The 14,511-nt window shown below is 34.8% G+C and overlaps 1 protein-coding gene across 3 annotated transcripts in view; it reads right to left on the reverse strand.

The window, feature by feature from the left end:
* Positions 1 to 14,511, reverse strand: part of FAM3D (FAM3 metabolism regulating signaling molecule D) — a 713,044-nt gene that overhangs the window by 133,804 nt on the left and 564,729 nt on the right. The gene's annotated exons all lie outside the window — the stretch shown is intronic.

Below are 14,511 nucleotides of genomic sequence, written 5' to 3' on the forward strand. Positions count from 1 at the left end.
CTAACATCAGTGAAATGCTATACCTAGTATGTACTACTAACACCTGTAACTAACATCAGTGAAATGCTATACCTAGTATGTACTACTAACACCTGTAACTAACATCAGTGAAATGCTATACCTAGTATGTACTACTAACACCTGTAACTAACATCAGTGAAATGCTATACCTAGTATGTACTACTAACACCTGTAACTAACATCAGTGAAATGCTATACCTAGTATGTACTACTAACACCTGTAACTAACATCAGTGAAATGCTATACCTAGTATGTACTACTAACACCTGTAACTAACATCAGTGAAATGCTATACCTAGTATGTACTACTAACACCTGTAACTAACATCAGTGAAATGCTATACCTAGTATGTACTACTAACACCTGTAACTAACATCAGTGAAATGCTATACCTAGTATGTACTACTAACACCTGTAACTAACATCAGTAAAATGCTATACCTAGTATGTACTAACACCTGTAACTAACATCAGTGAAATGCTATACCTAGTATGTACTACTAACACCTTTAACTAACATCAGTGAAATGCTATACCTAGTATGTACTACTAACACCTGTAACTAACATCAGTGAAATGCTATACCTAGTATGTACTACTAACACCTGTAACTAACATCAGTGAAATGCTATACCTAGTATGTACTACTAACACCTGTAACTAACATCAGTGAAATGCTATACCTAGTATGTACTACTAACACCTGTAACTAACATCAGTGAAATGCTATACCTAGTATGTACTACTAACACCTGTAACTAACATCAGTGAAATGCTATACCTAGTATGTACTACTAACACCTGTAACTAACATCAGTGAAATGCTATACCTAGTATGTACTACTAACACCTGTAACTAACATCAGTGAAATGCTATACCTAGTATGTACTACTAACACCTGTAACTAACATCAGTGAAATGCTATACCTAGTATGTACTACTAACACCTGTAACTAACATCAGTGAAATGCTATACCTAGTATGTACTACTAACACCTGTAACTAACATCAGTGAAATGCTATACCTAGTATGTACTACTAACACCTGTAACTAACATCAGTGAAATGCTATACCTAGTATGTACTACTAACACCTGTAACTAACATCAGTGAAATGCTATACCTAGTATGTACTACTAACACCTGTAACTAACATCAGTGAAATGCTATACCTAGTATGTACTACTAACACCTGTAACTAACATCAGTGAAATGCTATACCTAGTATGTACTACTAACACCTGTAACTAACATCAGTGAAATGCTATACCTAGTATGTACTACTAACACCTGTAACTAACATCAGTGAAATGCTATACCTAGTATGTACTACTAACACCTGTAACTAACATCAGTGAAATGCTATACCTAGTATGTACTACTAACACCTGTAACTAACATCAGTGAAATGCTATACCTAGTATGTACTACTAACACCTGTAACTAACATCAGTGAAATGCTATACCTAGTATGTACTACTAACACCTGTAACTAACATCAGTGAAATGCTATACCTAGTATGTACTACTAACACCTGTAACTAACATCAGTGAAATGCTATACCTAGTATGTACTACTAACACCTGTAACTAACATCAGTGAAATGCTATACCTAGTATGTACTACTAACACCTGTAACTAACATCAGTGAAATGCTATACCTAGTATGTACTACTAACACCTGTAACTAACATCAGTGAAATGCTATACCTAGTATGTACTACTAACACCTGTAACTAACATCAGTGAAATGCTATACCTAGTATGTACTACTAACACCTGTAACTAACATCAGTGAAATGCTATACCTAGTATGTACTACTAACATCAGTGAAATGCTATACCTAGTATGTACTACTAACACCTGTAACTAACATCAGTGAAATGCTATACCTAGTATGTACTACTAACACCTGTAACTAACATCAGTGAAATGCTATACCTAGTATGTACTACTAACACCTGTAACTAACATCAGTGAAATGCTATACCTAGTATGTACTACTAACACCTGTAACTAACATCAGTGAAATGCTATACCTAGTATGTACTACTAACACCTGTAACTAACATCAGTGAAATGCTATACCTAGTATGTACTACTAACACCTGTAACTAACATCAGTGAAATGCTATACCTAGTATGTACTACTAACACCTGTAACTAACATCAGTGAAATGCTATACCTAGTATGTACTACTAACACCTGTAACTAACATCAGTGAAATGCTATACCTAGTATGTACTACTAACACCTGTAACTAACATCAGTGAAATGCTATACCTAGTATGTACTACTAACACCTGTAACTAACATCAGTGAAATGCTATACCTAGTATGTACTACTAACACCTGTAACTAACATCAGTGAAATGCTATACCTAGTATGTACTACTAACACCTGTAACTAACATCAGTGAAATGCTATACCTAGTATGTACTACTAACACCTGTAACTAACATCAGTGAAATGCTATACCTAGTATGTACTACTAACACCTGTAACTAACATCAGTGAAATGCTATACCTAGTATGTACTACTAACACCTGTAACTAACATCAGTGAAATGCTATACCTAGTATGTACTACTAACACCTGTAACTAACATCAGTGAAATGCTATACCTAGTATGTACTACTAACACCTGTAACTAACATCAGTGAAATGCTATACCTAGTATGTACTACTAACACCTGTAACTAACATCAGTGAAATGCTATACCTAGTATGTACTACTAACACCTGTAACTAACATCAGTGAAATGCTATACCTAGTATGTACTACTAACACCTGTAACTAACATCAGTGAAATGCTATACCTAGTATGTACTACTAACACCTGTAACCAACATCAGTGAAATGCTATACCTAGTATGTACTACTAACACCTGTAACTAACATCACTGAAATGCTATACCTAGTATGTACTACTAACACCTGTAACTAACATCACTGAAATGCTATACCTAGTATGTACTAATAACACCTCTAACTAACATCAGTGAAATGCTATACCTAGTATGTACTACTAACACATCTAACTAACATCAGTGAAATGCTATACTTAGTATGTACTAAAATTACTGTCAGTGCAAAGCTCACTTAATAAATTCTAGAAATTCCTATTTGTATAAGTAGAAATAAATGCAATGGCAGAATACAACAGGCAATCATGTAGCTAGGCATTAATACCTACTATCTGTATCAATAATATGTACACAGAATTCAAACAAACACTAAGAAAAATATAAAACTAGAATCTGCAGGAATTATGAAATGCTCTAACAATATTTACAACAGTTCAAAAATATGGCCATGTAATGGTCAACATATGTCAATTTCAATGTCTGAGAGGAACATACATTCTCATATATCTAGTACTTCTTATTTTGAGCAGACAGGTGATCCGCTGTGACAACCCCTAACCAGGAAAAGCCAGAAGAAGAAGAAGAAGAGGTCTTTGTTAAAAGTATACCCTGCCAGTGTTTTCAGGTCTAACCATCATCACTATATAATTTACAACTAGACTGTTTTTCCACATAATCCTTGAGTTTCTTGAAGCTTGTCAGATTATCTAGTTGCCTTAAGCCACCATATTCAGCAGCTGGGGGTAGGGTGAGAGAGGCAACTACCCTGGGAGCAAAGTGTTGGGGACCACAATGCTTACTGTCTTTTATAATCTGGTATTGCATTTACAGTGAAACCTGAGCACTGTAGTGCTCCCTGCTGCATTGTAGCAAGTAGTTTGCTACAATTTAAAGCATTTCTTTTTTTATTAAAACCTGAGTGCTGTAGCACTTTTGATCAGAGTGTAAACTTTAGCAGATGCTTGCTATATTATAGCAAGCAGTTTGCTATAGTTTAAATGTAAAAAAATATATTTTAATATAAAACCTGAGTGCTGTAGTGTTCCATGCATGTTATAAAGTTGCTGATTTTTGAGGTTGGGGGTGGTGTGCAGACATGGGACCTGATGATTGGCTCCTTTTTTTCCCATAGTTCACTGGCCCAACACATGGTGCTGGTTGAGCCATTTCTGTGTCAACAGGTAATTTGTTCCAGTTTTCAGGGACCATTCTCGTAAATTGTGGCCTCTGTGCATGGGGGTTAAGACACCTCTACATTCCATGAAGCAGTCCTGGATCTAGGTGCAGTGCTTGCCTGGCCACCCAGAATATCTGTTGGAGACCCCCCAGGTGGGTATGCATTGACATGGTCAAATAACTGCATAGTGAGTACATGTGGATTACTGCAATTGCATGAGCACTTCTTTTTACAGGAACATCAGGACTCCAGGTGAAGAGACCATCAGACTCTAACAAATATAAAATAAAAAACGCCACCAACAATGGTGTGACCACTGCAATAACAGAAGAACCTTTATTAAAAAACTAAGCACTTTCACCCTGCAACCTCAGTGTTTCATCAGAGTAACAAAGATCACAAACATTCATGCTTATATAAAGGAAATGACATCACTCAATCAGGTTAATTGATGCATAAAAGATACAGCATTAAAAAACACGAACCTGAGAGTGGAAGGGACAATGAAGTGAATAATGAGACTCATAAATATTGGAGATTTTTTTTAGAAACACCTCCACTCCCCAGAAGGTCACAAAGAATAAAGAACAGGAACCAGAGGAACTGGGGGGGGGGGGGGCAAACAAGGGAGGAATTCTACTTACCAGTACTAGCAGTGGAACAGATAGATGTTTATGAGTTATTCACCACGGATTGTACTCACTATAGTGAATTTTCTGTTATGGAAATGAACTTCCAAGACCAATCTGTGTGTTCAGTAACTACAAAAAAACGGATTTAATGTTTATTATTTTTCACAACAGTGTATGAGTGCTGTGCATGTCTCTTTTTAGCAAAGGTTTTTCATTTGTGCCTTGTTTTACGCAAGATATTGCTAAAGTCCTTACTAATGTAAGACTTTTCACTAGGCAGTTAAATTTAAAACTGTTCTTTCAGGAAAAACAGGAGAATGTTTGTATTCAATTACCTTGTTTGAAAAGAAAGAATACTTTCACCCCATCAATGAATAATGTTTTTACTACATTTGAAACTCTATATGAAAATGAATTGCATGATTTGTTTTCTGCTGTGACAAGATATGATGATAATTTAATGCCAGATGAAAGGAAAGTTTTAAAACACTTGAATGACAACAACCAGGTTAGAGTTATGAAACCTGACAAAGGTGGGGGATTGTCATTATGGATCATCAAGATTATGTATTTAAAATATATGAGTTGTTAAATGATAGTACCACATGTGAGAGAATTTCTATTAATGAATTGAGAAGAGCTTACACTAAAATTGGCTGGGTATTACATGATTCTTTTAACCCAGGAAGTTCTAGATCCAACAGAATACAACTTCATGACCGTGGATTTTCCAGTGACACCTTGCATCTTTGTGATCCCAAAAATTCATAAAAACTTACACAACCCACCTTTTAGACCAACTGTCGCTGCAACAGAGTCATATACACTGAACCCATAGTGGCATACATTGATTTTTGGTGTAAACCTATACTCAAGTGTTATAAAAATATTTTAAAAGATTCTTGGCACTGTCTGGAAACCCTTAGAAATATGCCTATTACAGACGATTTTTTGTTTGCCACTGTGGACGTCATAAATATATTTACAGTTATTCTACATAAAGAGGGGCTTATATTGTTCAAAGAAGCCCTGAGGGGGAAAGTAGGTATACACAATGTGAAGAGGTAATTATTGGTGGAACTTAAGGAGATTGTACTTAATAATAACTGTTTGCTTTTTGAGGGAGAACTTTTTCATCAGATATCAGGTGTTGCGATGGGAGCCAAATGTGCACAAATATATGCTAACCTGGTGCTGGCTCAATGGGAGCAAAAAATGATTTTCCCATCAAATTTTTTTAATAAAGTAGTCACCTGGTTAAGATTTTTGGATGATATACTCATCCTATGGAGAGGAACCACAATTGAGTTAGGTGAATTTATAGACTATTTAAATTCTACTACATTTTTAAAGTTTACGCATATGATTAGTACAGATAGTATACATCTTTTGGACATACTACTAAGTTTGGATAAATCTAATAAGAAATTTAATTCTAGAGTGTACAGGAAAGAAACACATTCAAACTCATTCCTCCATTATAGTAGTTGTCATCCTCCCCACCAAAAGAAAAACATTATAAAAGGTCAAATGGTGAGGATTTCAAGGTTGACTAGTAATGATGATGACTTTATGAATGAAATGTACACTCTAGTAGGAAGGTTCAAAGAATGAGGTTATACCTCTAAATTATTGATTAGAACAAGGAATTATATTTGACAGAGGAAAACCGATAGGGTTTTACCCATTCTATCTACAGCCATGGCTTCACCTTAGAATTTATTTTAGTTCTTCCTTACAATAATGAAGCAGGGAGAATTAGAACTGTAATAAATAACATGTGGGATTTAGTTTTATACCCTGAATTAAAAAACATCTTGGGGAGTACATGAAAAATAACCTTCACTAGAGATGCAAACTTAAAAATTTGTTTGAAAAAACTAAAAATAACAAAAGGTTGTGTTCCAAACTGACAAAATGTAACATGTAAAGCATGTAAACATATTAACACAGGTCCATACGTGGCAGTAGAAGGTTATTACCGTACAATTCCATGTCCTGGTTATTGCAACTGCAATTCCAAGATGGTAGTATATATGGCTACATGTATGTCCTGTTCAGCTTTTTATGTGGGTAAAACCACCAGGAAATTAAAGGAAAGAATCTTGGAGCATGTAAGGGACATTAAAAAGAAAAAGAAAGAAAGTGCATTATATATTCACTCTGAGAAATGTGCCAGTTTTAATAAGTTCCTCTTTTTTATTATATATAGGGTAACTGACTATGGGAGAGGTGGTGATTTGAAATTGTACTTGGAAAAAGTTGAAATGGAATGGCAGTTCAGGACTAATGCCACAGTATATCCAGGAATTAATTTGAACAAATCATTAAGCTCAGTTTTAAAAATAAAGGCAACAGAAATTTAATTTCTTTGTTCTTCTTTTTCTTCTTTCGGCTGCTCCCGTTAGGGGTCAACACAGCAGATCAACTGTTTCCATTTCTTCCTGTCCTCTGCATCTTGTTCTGTCACACCAACCACCTGCATGTCCTCTCTCACCACATCCATAAACCTTATCTTAGGCCTTCCTCATTTCCTGTTACCTGGCAGCTTCATCCTTAGCATCTTTTTCCCAATATACTCAGCATCCCTCCTCAGCACATGTCCAAACCAATGTAATCTTGCCTCTCTAGCTTTGTCTCCAAACCTTCCAACCTGGGCCGACCCTCTAATATACTTATTCTTAATCCTGTCCATCCTCGTCACACCCAGTGCAAATCTTAACATCTTCAACTCTGCCATGTTAAGCTCTGACTCCTGCCTTTTTGTCAATGCCACTGTCTACAACCCATATAATATAGCTGGTCTCACTACCCTCTTGTAGACCTTCCCTTTCACTATTACTGGTACTCGTCTGTCACAAATCACTCCTGACACAATTCTCCACCCACTCCATCCTGCCTGTCCTCTCTTCTTCACCTCTCTTTCACACTCACCATTACTCTGAACTGTTGATCCCAAGCACTTAAACTTATCCACCTTCGCCACCATTAAATTCAGACAATATACTTACACTTAACAATAAGAGTTAGATTCCATTAACAACGTTGGGCATTTGCATACGCAACAAATATTTTTAATAGATGTTTTTCATATACACAAATTGTTTTATGAACACTTTTAATGTGTTTTTTAATGTTGTATCTTTTATGCATCAATTAACCTGATTGAGTGATGTCATTTCCTTTATATAAGCATGAATTTTTGTGGAGTTTGTTACTCTGATGAAGCCCTGCAGTTGCAGGATGAAAGCACTTAGCTTTTTAATAAAGGTTATTCTGTTATTGCAGTAGTCACACCATTGTTGGTGGCGTTTTTTATTTTATTTTTGTCAGAGTTTTATGTTTCTGTCCTGTTGGGCGAAGAGTTTTTTATTTAATGAAGAGTCCATCAGCACAATGTTGGTTATCTAGTAATCTGCCTTGCTACTATATATTTATTTATTTATTGCAATTCAGTCAATGATGACAGGCCTTACTTAGTGTAAGTAAAGTGTTAAATGGGCCCTACACCATGGATATATCACAACGTAATTTTGGAGGCATGCTTGGCTTTATTGATGATGGCAGACAACTACTAGCATGGCCAGAGGCCACTGTGTCATTGTTGGAATACTCAATGTGGTGCCCACATTCCCACTCCAATCTGCAAACATACCTTCTGCACATGTGGAACATACCCAACCAACACAGGAAGACACACAAAGACAGGATGTCACAGACAGATCTTCCCAGAAAAGTATGTCTTCTCATATGGTGTAGTCCCCCTTGATTACTGGACACTCCTCTGAGCACGTGGAAGACATAAAGGGACATCATGCTAGTGGCCATGCATACCAAGTACATTCATCACCTTAGCTAGTTATTTTAGTGATTGCAGCACAGAGTATAGCCAGGGCAGAATACAGGGACAGGCAGACAGCAACATAATTAATTTGATATTTTGACATTAAATGGTAGCCTATTCCAAAGTCTGGCAAATCTAATTTGGAAAAAAAAAATCTCAGCTTTGCAAATGGCAACAGGCTACTATGCTTGCACTGAGCAATAATTTTAGCACATGCAAAACTTACATTTAAAAATATAATAAAACATTTTTGCAGGGGTTAAGCCCCCCCCCCCGCATCCCCCATTTAGGGAGTGCCCCCACACCCCCTGCTAATTAATTAAAAATATAAATATATATATATATATATATATATATATATATATATATATATATATATATATATGTATATATTATACACACACACACACACACACACACACACACACACACACACACACACATATATATATATATAAATATATGGTTTACTATCATATGTGCGAAAACCACTTGGCGGAACCGGTAGGGCGATCACCACAATGCTGAAGCTGACATAAGCAAAAGGCCGCTGTTGTCAGCTCCAACACTGCGGTGCAGATCACACTATAGTGGAGATGGGGAAATGTACCCTTACCCTCACTGTAGTTGATCTCGGAGTTTGTATCTATAAGTAGAGGGGGTGGGGGGTGCAGGGGGCTTCCCCCCTGCAAAAACCTGTTGTAGTATATTGTGTAGGTAGGAGCATTTCAGTGTAGTTGACATTTTCGACATTCGACTGCACTGAAATGTTCGGTTCGACATTAACACTGTTTGGTGTTTAGATTTCTGAACATTTGGTTCGGACATCTGTACATTCGAACAATATTATGTCGAACATGTGACAGTAAACCTATATATATATATATATATATACATATATATATATATATATATATATATATATATACATATATATATATATATATATATATATATATATGGGTCTACTTCATATGATCGACAGCTCATATGATCGACAACCAAAACGCTCACACCAAAACAATGAAAGCTCAAAACACTGAAAGCTCATATGGTCGACACATCAATCCAAAGCATTATGCCCTTTCCCTACTGTAGCGTGACCCTGGAGTAGGAATAAATAGTTATACATTATTTACATGAATATAGTCAATTCAGTTAAAAGTATCCATATGTATGTTTGAAATTTATGACATATGTAGGGGGCCTCGCCCCCCACACCCCCAATATATATATATATATATATATATATATATATATATATATATATATATATATACACACACACACACACACACACACACACACATATATATATATATATATATATATATATATATATATATATATATATATACTAAGTCTGAAATTACATAATGTCAGGGACAGGGTATGCTTTCCTATTCCCAAGAATTGTGAGTTCTTACACACCTATCGATTATGTATATATATATATATATATATATATATATATATATATATATATATATACGGTATGTGTGTGTTTCTGTGTTCCTGTGTGTACACATATGACTTTTTCTTGAATCTTGGTTATTAAGAATTACATTTGTCCTGTTATTGCATTCAACATCTCATCTTTCACACACTCATAAGCCCAGATTAAATCACCTCTACATAAATAGTGCTGACTAAAATGTAATTTTAAATTTAATAATCTCTCCTCATAACTACATGATCTGCCTAAGGCTGTCTGGTCCAGAATGTCTAACTTCTTTCTAACATATTAATTTCACTAATGGCATAACTACAAAAGCCCACCCCATACTCAATCACTTTATAAGACTCTTGTATAGAAGAAGTAACACATATTTTTGTCTTAAAGATACTGGTCTTAAGATAGTTTTAATAAAACTAGCATTCATGGCAAAGCCCAGTTTATTATTAGCCATCAGTAAAAACTTTTTAACGTGCATACATTTAAAAAAGTTTTCTTTGATTAGAATATAATGGTATATGTTATTGTCAGGGCTAAAGTGCATAACTTTACACTTCATCCTGTTAATGTTCATTTTATTATCCTGCATCCATATGAATTATAAATCTTAGCAGGACTGCAAGTGTTCATGACTTTTAACAGAAGTAACAGCTTCAACCCCTATCTGTAGTCTGCCACTGATGTATAACAACCAGCTGGCATATTAAACAGCAAATGTCTTAAGGAAGACTCCTAAGGGATATCATTCTGTACTTCAGATGAAGGCCTCTGCAAGAAATCTGGACAAAGCCTAAAATAATGGTGGGACTAAGGCCGAAAAATAGAGACAGTTTTTAAATAATGCTCTTATAAATTTAGAAAGTTGTTAAAATAACATGATTTGTGTTAGCATGCATTTTCAGGAGGATATGAAATCTGAAACTTAAATGTTTTTCATTACTTAGTGACTTTGATTCTCACTGATTTACCAGAAATCCATATATTTTATAAGGAACAAACTAAAAATATGAGGCACACATTAGGACATTCTGCAAAAATCTGGACAGTTGAGGGGTATGGAAATATCACATTTCTGTAATGTACATTAAGATTCCCGTACTGTAACCTGTCATTGATCCAACTTTGTAAGCTTTGATATAATAGTGGACTTTGGGATCAAATCAAATGCCTTAGCTAGAATAAATCCAAATACATTATATCTATGGGTAGACCAATATCCTGCCTATCAATAACATTTATGTAAAACTGAAATTGATTATGCACAACCTGCCCTGACAAAAAGCATGCTGATTAATAGTTTTAGTTAAAAATCAGTTTTCATGGACATTTTTAAAATTACCCTCTGAAAGCATTTACTCAGGCTTATAGGTGTGCAGTTTTCAATATTACCATTGTCACTCCTTGAACACTAAGATACTATTAACTCATTTCCAAGTGTTAGTGAATAGCCTTTTTCTATGTTTAGGTGAAAAAAAGTACTTTAAAAAAAGACATTTAGGTACATTTCCTGCTTTAACCACAGTTGAGTATTTTTACCCGAAATTAACATAACCAGAGAAGCAACTAGCAAATATCTGCATGATTTTGTCTGGATCAGTTAAAAAGTTATTACTCTACGTTAATGTGATATTGCTATTATATACAGCTGCATGGCTCCTAAAATGTTTTTTTTAAAGACTGCCCTGTTGCCTGGTGTGTGTCTAGCAAGGGTGTATTCGTATCTGTATTACCTGAATTTCTTGGCCATTTTTTATACCTATTGGTTTTACTACCAGATGGACAATTCCTTATAATAGTTTCTTAATTCTAGAAAGGTACAATGGTGTCCTATTCTACCGAGGGGGACAGTTTGTTCCAGTAGTCACTCTGAATTAAAGGAAAACTCTATCTTAGAACTGAAAAAAAACATTATTTTTTCACTCTACCTTTTCTCTTTTGAGCTTTTTAACACCTCAAAATCATGTTGTTTCTGATAGTATTTTAATGTTTTCTGCAAAATGTTTGTCAGTGGAGCTTGATATACCAATGTGATCTTGTTTTTCTTTAAACCTTTCTCTTTCCCATAATCCATTTCAAGCCTCCTTTATATATGTTATGCTAGACATAAGGCAGTAGTGGTGTATTCCCATGCCATTGACATGTATAATGGGTTTAGTGTCAGTCACTGTCATCTTATATATGTTCTATAATGAGACTGCTTTGTTTATTTCTTGAATGGCCCTCATTTGTGTGTGTGTGTGTGTGTGTGTGTGTGTGTGTGTGTGTGTGTGTGTGTGTGTGTGTGTGTGTGTCATGGAACTTGTTTTACAGCTGCAACCAAAGCATAGCTAAACTGCAGGCTTTTGTTCAAAATATCTTTTCGTAGTTCAAGATGAACTGGCAGTCCCCTTTCCCTACACTTTGGTAAATTTACTGCTACTTTACAAGAATTACAAGAAAAAATATTTTCTGACTTTTCTCTAAATGTCACAGCCATCGTTGATACTACATTTAAGTCATCTTAAAATGTAAAGTAGTATAAACTACATTTAAAGTTTAAAGCTTAGAATTTCAATACTGTGATTCTGCTTATGTAAATTTGTCAAAAGAGGTGACAACTGCCTTTGAACCAATGACTGATCTAATTGTTCTGTTTTGCTATGAAATGCTTGGCTACATTGGAAGCAGCTTTGAATCAGTGTAATTTCTCTTCCTCCGTGCAATAAAGTCAATGGAAAATGGTTTCACACCTCTCTGTCTTCTTTACAGCGGCAGCTGAGCTGTTAACATCAACAGAACTAACTACCTATATAAGATAGTCAGCAGTACCTGACTACAAATTTTTCTGAGTCTGTGGTATGTCATGCAGGTGTAGGTGTATATAAATTCCCCTGCAGATTATGTGAGAATTTAAGCTTAAAAAAGTAGGTGGTCTTTCCCCTCCTTTGATTTCAAGGCAAGGAGATGAAAGTTTTATAAAGTACAACCACTCTTCCGGTACCTACAGAATACTGGAACCATATTGTAGGGAAAGAAACCTAAGAGTTGACTTAAACTGTAAGAGAAGGTAGTGTTTTCCTTTAAATTTCAGAACGTTTTTATCAATTTTATTACAGATCCAGTTCTGGCATTCATCTTGTCCCAAGTGAATGAGACCAGAATTACAACCCCGATTTATCAAATTATTCTTGATGTAATTACAATAATAATCATAAAATCTCTAGTCTATATATATCCTGTTGGGTCTTACTTCATTCATTAACTCTGTTGGTCTATGCATAAGATATATGAACTGGTGAAGGGAGGCCACTTATTTTCATCTCAGCTGTAGAAATGATTAATACTGCTTCTGAAATATTTCTTGCCGAATAAAAGGAACATGCTGTTTTAAAGCAAATTCACAAATAACCTCCAAGAAGTTAATATCACTAATTTTGTTGAGGTATACATTCCAATAAAGATCTGTAGTGTTTAAATCTCCATTTAATACACAAAGATTTAAAAGAACATTTATTTCTTAGTAAAATGATTCTTATGAAAATAATAATTTCTCAGAAAAGTGATATTTCTTGTTAGTTTAAATATTACTGCAAAGTATGAGTCTTACTTGTTAAAACAGACATACTGTACATATTTGAGATTTAACTATTTGCTTGATCATAGAGCTATTAGTTCATGAAATGTCCTGCTTAATGTGGCCATCCCCGAGTCATATCCTGAAAATGTTAAAGGACTATCTTGAAGCAATGTCAAGAAATTTGTGTTAGTTGGTAGAGATATTTTCAGGCCAGAATGCCCATCAGAAATGGACAAACTGCAGCATTTGCAAAGTTTAAGATAAACTTTTAGTTAACATTTCACTTCAAACTACTAATTATAAAAAACATCAAAAAATAAATACATATTGTTGTGACTAAGACCTAAAGAGAATATACATATCTGCATAAAAGTGAAATATTTATATGTTTTAATGTCACAGAATAATAATGAACTGAATTTTGAGTTTTTCGGTATGTTTTAAGTTGCAGCTGCTCCCTCATGTTTTGAAATGGTAACGTGTGCATAGATAGTGAGCCTAATATCATTGCCTGAAAATGGAAGGAGAATATATGAAACTGTTTTAATGATGTACTCATTTAGATAGACCTAAAAACTATTAGTGATCTGGGAGCAGTCTTCCTGAAAATAATCAGTAGCTAAATGGTAGACCACACAGTCACATCTGAAAGGAGGCAGCTGTAGGTTAAATTGGTTAACAAATTAATAAAATAACAAAAACGCGTCAGTATACAATGTAGTAGATGAGACAAGAAATGCTGACAAAAATAGAGCTAAAAGAAAGAAAGAAAGAAAGAATGAAAGAATGGGATGAGACACAGAAAAAATGCAAAGAAAGAAAACAACTAATGTCATCAAGAAGGATGAATGTTTATCACTTTGAAAAATGTTTAACTAATGGATCAAACGCATATCTTCCTTCTCCATTTGTGTCAAAGGTGTATTGTCACTGCAGAAGTATCCTTCTA

This window comes from Protopterus annectens, chromosome 7.part1, assembly GCF_019279795.1.
Source record: "Protopterus annectens isolate FY-2018-M chromosome 7.part1, PAN1.0, whole genome shotgun sequence".
NCBI classification, from domain to species: domain Eukaryota; kingdom Metazoa; phylum Chordata; order Ceratodontiformes; family Protopteridae; genus Protopterus; species Protopterus annectens.